General features: G+C 34.7%; 1 long non-coding RNA gene across 1 annotated transcript in view; it reads right to left on the bottom strand.

Moving 5' to 3' along the window:
• The window catches only part of LOC109103442, a 13319-nt gene extending 4816 nt beyond the window's left edge, over window positions 1-8503 (bottom strand). The window contains exons 1-2 of the long non-coding RNA XR_006160541.1: window positions 8307-8503; window positions 2505-2540 (exon numbers count right to left, since the gene is read on the bottom strand). This is a non-coding gene — a long non-coding RNA (uncharacterized LOC109103442). The remainder of the gene's footprint in view (window positions 1-2504; window positions 2541-8306) is intronic.
• Between the last annotated feature and the right edge of the window lie 495 nt (window positions 8504-8998).

Below are 8998 nucleotides of genomic sequence, written 5' to 3'. Positions count from 1 at the left end.
ACCCGACGGTAGTTGCTCGCATTTCAGCCTGTCTGAGTGACATTTCTAGCTGGATGAATGACCATCACCTTCAGCTCAACCTTACTAAGACTGAACTGCTGGTGGTTCCAGCAAACCCATCGTTTCATCACAACTTCTCTATACAGCTGGGTTCGTCAACCATAACTCCTTCCAGGACAGCCAGAAACCTAGGAGTTGTGATGGATCATCAGTTAAGCTTCACAGACCATATTGCTACAACGACCCGGTCCTGCAGATTTGCCTTATACAACATTAGGAAGATTAGACCCTTCCTGTCAGAGCAAGCCACCCAACTTCTTGTCCAAGCTCTTGTTCTCTCCAGACTGGACTATTGTAATGCTCTTCTGGCGGGCCTTCCTGCATGTACTATCAAGCCTCTACAACTGATCCAGAATGCAGCAGCGAGGGTTGTCTTCAATGAGCCAAAAACAGCTCATGTTACTCCTCTCCTCATCAGGTACACTGGCTACCAGTAGCCGCTCGCATCAAATTCAAGGTACTGATGCTTGCCTACAAGACGACCACTGGCACGGCGCCAACATACCTAAACTCACTAGTTCAGTCTTATGCGCCCTCCAGAAGTTTGCGCGCTCTGCAAGTGAACGACGTCTTGTGGTGCCATCCCAAAGATGTTCAAAATCACTCTCACGGACTTTTTCCTGGACTGCGCCCAGCTGGTGGAATGACCTCCCGATCTCAATTCGAACAGCTGAGTCTTTACTCATTTTTAAAAAACATCTAAAGACTCATCTTTTTTGCCTGCACTTAACCAACTAATACTAGTACTTACCTTTTCTTTTTCTTGTCTATCATATTCAAAAAAAAAAAAAAAAAAAAAAAAAAAAACCCTGGCTACGTGTTCTGTATTAGACTAACTGAGACTTGTCATAGCACTTGTATACCGTTGTTGTTCTCTCGTTGATCTGATTGTTTCTACTGTTCTCATCTGTAAGTCGCTTTGGATAAAAGCGTCTGCTAAATGATTAAATGTAAATGTAAATGTAAATATGATAGGATGTTGTGGGGGGTTGGTTACTGGTCTAAGTCTATTTGGATATTGTTTTCCTTAAATAACAGTGTCTACATGTAATTTTTGTTTGTTTTAAATAGATGAGTTTTCTGTTTCAGCTTTATTAAAGCATAGGAAAAGATTGTAATTCATAGTGTCTTTTTCACAGTCAAATCTTTGATTCTCATTTTTTTGGCACAGTGGTTAACCAGAAAATTTCAAAATGGCACGTCATGCCGAAAAGGTTGCCGACCCCTGGTTTAGTGGTAGATTGCTGCCCTTAAATAATTACATAAAATAACATGAAATTACATCTACATCCACTAGATGGCTGCAATGATCACTCAGTGTCTCATTACATTGATGCAGAGACATTCAAACATCATCATTATAATAAAACAATGACTCTTTTTCAAAGTTTAACTTTTTTTTGTACTAAAGTACCATTTTTGCAGTTATTTTTGCAGTTATGTTACAATATTCTTACAAATTATGTCACAGAGGAATATTATTTATTTATTTATTTATTTATTTATTTATTTTTTATTTGTTTACATGTTTATGCTGTAATTTCCGTCATTATGAACATTTGTGTCGTCATAAAACATCATGCCAGATCACCAGAATTACACATTGTGGATGTTTTATAGTTTCCACTTCTACAATTTTGTTTGTATTTGTTTTCTGGTTTGTGGCTGATGTACTGACTTCATTTGACAAATTGAAAAAAGTAATGGTTTTATGAGCCATTGATTTCCATTGTGAGGTCTGAAGAGACCCTGAGCATCCTGAGTGTGAGTAACTTTTTTTTTTTTTCTTTTTGTAGAGCTAGCAGGATCGACATGAATCTCATGCAATTTATATGAGGGGAACATTTATTTATTTTGTCATTGTTGTGTCTTCTTCGCTTAACAAGCAATAATGAACTCTGACGACTTGAATTAAAACAAAGAACTTGTTTACTGTAGTTTCAGACAGTTTTACAGGGGAATTAATTCACTTTAGCAGCATATACACATACTAAATTCACTTCTTAGCGAGCTCTCAGTCTGAATAGCATTATGGGCAATGATTTCTTAAAGGGGAACAGCCCAATTAATTACTATATTTATGGTTAATGTTCTTATTATTGAAAACAATGAATTAAACGTCGTACTAAACATTTATGACTCTCATTAATCTAATTTAAGTTACAACAGTCATTTGGCATCTAAAATAACCCTGAACATCACAAAAGAGCTAATGGCATTATTTTATTTTATTTATTTATTTTACTTTCATCATAAACTGCAGAAATAGCAGTGTTTTAGCAGCATGACCTACACACACAAATGATGATGGGTGAAGATGAACGACAGCAAAATATGAACATGAATTATCAGCAAAGAGACAAATGTTGGATCCTCATGTGATCCATGTAGACAAATAAACTACTACAACACTATTCATATCTGTTTAATAAACAGCACAATACCTTGAGTGAGTCCAGAGTGGATGAAGGACATCAGCACTAAAAGTAGAAGAAACAGATATGAATCATTTCCATTCGTTCAACCACAATGCAGATCACAGAAACATGTCTAGAGTTTCAGCTGAAAGTGTTTCTCTGTTTTGATGCTCCATGAGAACCGCATGGTGGATTTTCTCCATCATTTAACACACAATCACATCACAGCATGGATCTAGAATACACTGGGAACCTGTCCCCTGACTCCCCACACTTTTATTAAAATGTAAATTCGTCTCACGCGTGTTTTAGGTCAAGTGTGTTCAGGTTAAGGTTTTCAAGGGCCAATGTGAAAAAGTCTAGATTTAAATTCAAAGAGACAAAATAGTTTATGCATGACCCGGTGTCTTAATTGTATCCAAAATGAGGCGATGTGAACATTATGAAGCGCTAAACACTCTCATGCAGTTTTTATTTCATTCATACTGGAAGCTGGAGTGTGCTCTCGTGCACAAAGTCAAATACAGTAATTAATTGTTCTTCACAAAAATGAGGCAATATTGATGTGCGCTGTATCCCTTCCAGTGAACCATCCAGCTATCGAAGCTAAGCTGAATAAAAAACAGAAACGTTTAGACTGATTGAAACATTAAGACAACAAACACACGATTGTGACAGTAAATGGTTTATGTTCATCTTCAACTTAAGATAAAAAAAAAAACTATGTGAAAAATGCAGTGCTAGTTGATTTATTATAGTATTTAAACGATAAAATATATTTTAATATATTTCTGCCCTATTCTCTATCAAAATAGAAAAAAAGTGTATAAACCACTTATAAGTATATAAAAGTATATAAACCACTCTAAAACTGTCATTAGAAAATATAGAAAAAAAAAACACAACAAAAATACAAAACACAAAATGATTCCTTATTGTCCAGCAATTTATTTGATTTCACCAATTAAAAGATAAAAAAATACAATTAATAACTTAAAAAAAAAAAAAAATATATATATATATATATAGATATATATATAGAATATATATATATATATATATATATATTATATAATATATATATATATATATATATATATACTATATTATTACATATATACTAGACATGTGCCAGTATTCGGTAATGAATATGCACGATATTGTTATTGTGGGCACTTCTAAATACCTTGAATAATTATATATTACAAATTATTCAGAATTTGGAATGCATTTTAAGAATATTATCCCCATCAACTGGTCAAAATGCACAACACTGCTGTATGCTGCTTGTGCGCTCTGATGTAAACAAGCACGCATGAGAAGCACGTGGAGAAACACGTGAGAGACGCGCTGAATGAAAACACATTCACTCTCTGACAGCAGATGGCGCTAAACTGCAGAAAATGCAGCCTTTACTCTGGAAACCCCATAAATAAAGCAGCTGCGCTACTTTCTGAAACATATTTAAATAATTTTAAATCATTTTAAATAGCGATTCAGATTTGTGGATTTGCTGTGGTGTTCATCACAGCGCCAAACACTTAAATATTTAGACTTAACTGGCTATTTATTTTCAAACTTTTTTTACATTACATTTAATCTGGACTACAATATGCCCTAGAGATTGTTTGAAAAGTGTTTTGATTCTTTATTGTTAATTCACACTTTACATTAGGGCTTCATTAGTTAACATTAGTTAATTCATTAGTTAACATAAACTGCCAATGAAAAATTCCTCTGAGCATTCCAAAACAAGGTTTTTATTTAGCACAGTGGCTAGATTAACAAATAACCAGACGCCACCCGATCTAAATATTCCCTCACAGTTAAATAGTAATGACTTTATGAATTTCTTCACTGATCAAATAGATAACATCAGAAATACAATAACAAATGTAGATTCTACAGCGTCTAATACTTCCGTTTTATCCATCGCACCCAAAGATACAGTAAACTGCACAGCAAACTAAAGGACAGGAAGAGCTAAATAAATTTATCACCGTATCTAAACCAACAACATGTTTATTAGATCCTGTACCCACTAAATTACTGAAAGAGTTGTTACCTGTAGCAGAAAAAACGCTTCTCAATATTATTAACTCCTCGTTATCTTTAGGTCACGTACCAAAACCATTCAAGCTGGCTTGCAAGCTGGCTCTTATTAAGAAACCACAACTAGATCCTAGTGAACTGGCAAATTACAGACCCATTTCAAATCTTCCATTTATGTCAAAAATTTTAGAAAAAGTTGTTTCTGCTCAATTGTGCTCCTTCTTGCAAAAAAAAAAAAATATCTCTATGAAGAATTTCAGTCGGGTTTCAGGCCCCATCATAGCACAGAAACTGCACTTGTTAAAATTACAAATGACTTGCTTCTTGCGTCAGACCAAGGCTGCATCTCATTGCTAGTTTTACTTGATCTTAGTGCGGCGTTCGACACCATAGATCACGACATACTCATAGATCGATTACAAAACTATACAGGTGTCCAAGGGCAGGCTTTAAGATGGTTTAGATCCTACCTGTCCAATCGCTACCACTTTGTTTATTTAAATGCAGAGTCTCATTTATCACCAGTAAAATATGGAGTGCCACAAGGATCTGTCCTAGGTCCTCTGCTATTTTCAATATACATGTTGCCCCTTGGTAGTATCATTAGAAAATACGGGATTAATTTCCACTGTTATGCTGATGATACTCATATATATATCTTAACGAGACCAGATGAAACTTCTAAATTATCTAAGCTAACAGAGTGTGTTAATAATGTAAAAGATTGGATGACCAATAATTTTCTCCTATTAAATTCAGATAAGACAGAGATATTACTTATTGGCAACCCAAAAAACATTACACAGAATCTCGTGAGATTACAATTTGCAATTAGACGGATGTACTGTTATTTTCTCTACTGTCAAAAATCTGGGTGCTATATTAGACAGTAACTTGCCTTTTGAAAATCATATTTCCCATGTTACAAAAACAGCATTTTTCCATCTTAGAAACATTGCCAAGCTACGAAACATGTTACCTGTTTCTGATGCAGATAAGCTAGTTCATGCATTCATGACCTCTAGACTGGACTATTGTAATGCACTGCTAGCTGGTTGTCCTGCATCCTCAATAAACAAACTACAGGTAGTCCAAAATGCAGCGGCTAGAGTCCTTACCAGGTCAAGAAAATATGATCATATTACCCCAATTTTACAGTCTCTTCACTGGCTACCTATTAAGTTCAGTATTAGTTACAAAATATCATTACTTACTTATAAGGCCCTTAATGCTTTAGCTCCTATGTACCTAGCTAGACTTCTACCACGCTACAACCCATCACGCTCCCTAAGGTCACAAAACACTGGACTTTTGGTAGTACCTAGGAAAGAAAAGTCCACTTAAGGAGGTAGAGCGTTTTCGCATTTGGCTCCCAAACTCTGGAATAGCCTTCCTGATAATGTTCAGGGTTCAGACACACTTCCTCTGTTTAAATCTAGATTAAAAACACACCTCTTTGGCCAAGCATTCAAATAATGCATCTCATAATTTTGGACTGCAGTTATATCTGATCAAAATGCGCATTATTATTCTTTAGCTTGGGTTAAACTAATTAATTTTACTTGGCTGGAACAGCAGCTACGCTAATTATGTCTCTATTTGTTTCTCTGTTTCTGCTGGGATTTACATCCCGTGGTAACTAGGATTTACACAAGCTTCAGTCTGGATCCAGAACTCCTGAGAAGAGATGATGCCAGCCCCTCAGAGGACCTCAGATGATGCTAACCCAGAGACAACATACAGAACTACCACATTTTGCTATAAGTTTGATTGCATTATTGCTGTTAATAGTGTTAATCCTCTGTTTGTTTACGTCTTTTATTGATTTTAACAAACATTTCTGCCATATGCACATAAACTGACAGTCATCACTGATAAGCTACTACTAAATATTGTAGAAACTTAATTTTCTGTAAAGTTGCTTTGCAATAATTTGTATCGTAAAAACGCTATACAATTAAACTTGAATTAAATTGAATTGAATACATTAATCATAGGTATTCCAATATTTAATAACACATTGTTAAAATCGAAAGTTGCACCTGTTTTATTTAATGAACTAACACGAACTAAGACTTTTTAACAAAGATGAATAAATTCTGTAGCAAATATAGCTATTTTATGTAGTAAAACACTTGCACACTTGTAAACACACATTACAAGCAGATATTAACATTAATGTGATGATTGTTTCTCATCACTGATTCTTCACTGGAACAGAAGTCCAAACCACATCAGCTCAAGGTGTTTGAGAAACACAGCCTCACTTCCTGTTTGAAAACATCAACTCCACCCTCATCTTGTGTTCAGGACGTTCTGAGATCATTTTCTTTCACCCAAAAATGCAACCAAATTTTATCACATTGGACTAAAACTTACTGACTTTGCTCACACAGGGTAACAAATTCACAACATTTTTTGTACAATTTTTGGAAATTTTTCCCCCACCTTGTAACATTTGAGGTTATATTGCTCCGGGTCAAAAACAACTGGCCTACAAAAAATAGCTTATAAATCTCTCATTATACTCTATATCACCAAATATTAGGTTCAATATTTTTGTCAGCTTGTTTTCTATCAATTGGGACAGGCTTTGTATTTATTTTTAAAACTGATTGATTGTAGGCATCGTTGATCTGAGCCTAAAGCATATTATAGTGTGATAAACAGTGCAAATTATTTTCATATTTGATTGCTTATTGACAAAAATATCCACAAATAATGCTTTTTTCTATTAAAAACTGAGGTGCATAAGCACAAGATTAATGACACCAACAATCAGTCAGTTCCCAAACAAATACAAATTCTGTCCTAATTGAAAGAAAACAAGCTGACAAAAAAGACTGAATCCAATATTTGGTGATAATATAGCATAATAAGAGATTTACAAGCAGTTTTTAAAAGGCTGGCCTTTCAAATGTGCTACAGGGTTTTCAGCAGCACAAGGGATAATTGTGACACTATAGTGACTGTGAAAAGAATTTGAACACTTGGGGTGTTTTCACATGAAGTATATTTTAAATGAACCAAATTCAGTTCAGTTAAAGTGAATCAGAAAGCGAACCAGTGGCATATTATTATATTAAGTACATTAAGAAACAATAAATATGTTGTTCAAAATGAAGACCGAACACACTTTCTGAGTGTCAAGTGTTAGTGGAACATGTTCATATGTTAATGATGAACTACAGCTGTGGTTTTTCTGCTAAGAACTGACGGAGAACTGACTTCACACATCCGCTAAAAATCACATTGAGACAAACTGCTTAAAAATAACTGAAAAATTGTCTCAGAAAACAGAAGTTAGTTAGTAAGGACAAATAATTTTCAATAAGAGGGATAGAAAGAATTAAAAGTGATGGAGTAACTTATGTGTTTGGTCACTGTTCTCAAACTCTCTGAACCTCTGATGGAGAGTCTATTAAAAGATACAATATCATACAACACCAATCTCATATTAATAAAAATGTATCTGATTTAACTGAAATTCATGAAATAAGAACAAGTATTTCAACAAAACCAAGCAAAAGCACATGTCCACAGAGCCTCCATCTTTCACAACCAGCACAGATGAATACATGTTCTCTGAAACTCTGTATCTGATCCACACATAACATATCATCACATTAATCTGAACAAGAAAGAATACAATAAACAGCAAGACTTTGGATTCATAGACCCTCCTACACACAGCACAACCATTAATCTTCAGCTGAATACTGTATTAAAAACAGAAAACTAAACAGAAGAGAGTGTAGAATATAATGAAATACTCACAGAGTGTGAGAGACAGTGCACTGGAGCCCATACTGACACATTAACAGACTGGTTTAACTAAACCAGACACTTCCTGCGTTTCACACTTCAAGAAGAGATGAGGGAGGAGACAAACTCTACACAGAAATACATGAAGAAATAGGAAGAGAACCAGATCCATTCTAAGATATTTACTCTTTTAGTGCATGCAAGTTACTTAAAGTCTGTTTCACGGAGAAAGTCTTCAGTAATTGTTCTCACACTGCATTGTTTTGTTCGTTCACTGCCAAAGCCTCACAGATTATGGACAGATCAGAGAATACCACTGTTACTACATTCTGGTATTATCTGAATATTTTTGTGTATTAAAAACATGATTTCTGTAACACTATAAGATTAAAATCTGCTAATTATTTGTTGTCATGAAAGTGTTGTTGTATAAATCACCATATTTCATGTAGGAAGGACTTACCAAAAACCCTAAGAGACAAAATACAAACACATCATTAAATGTGAAAAGTGCATTTTACCGTCAAACATAAGTGATGCATACAGTCAGAGCTTAATTTGTAAATTGCGAGGTCCAGAACAAAGCGGGGTAATGGATCCGGGATACCGTAAAGGAGCATTCCTGCAATAACATTATTTTAGACTTGCCTAAAATAAAATCTATAGACATAAAACAGTGTAATATGGCAATGCTAGTTTAAACA

Source organism: Cyprinus carpio, chromosome A7, assembly GCF_018340385.1.
Source record: "Cyprinus carpio isolate SPL01 chromosome A7, ASM1834038v1, whole genome shotgun sequence".
Classification (NCBI taxonomy): domain Eukaryota; kingdom Metazoa; phylum Chordata; class Actinopteri; order Cypriniformes; family Cyprinidae; genus Cyprinus; species Cyprinus carpio.
This window is presented reverse-complemented; position numbering and strand designations above follow the sequence as displayed.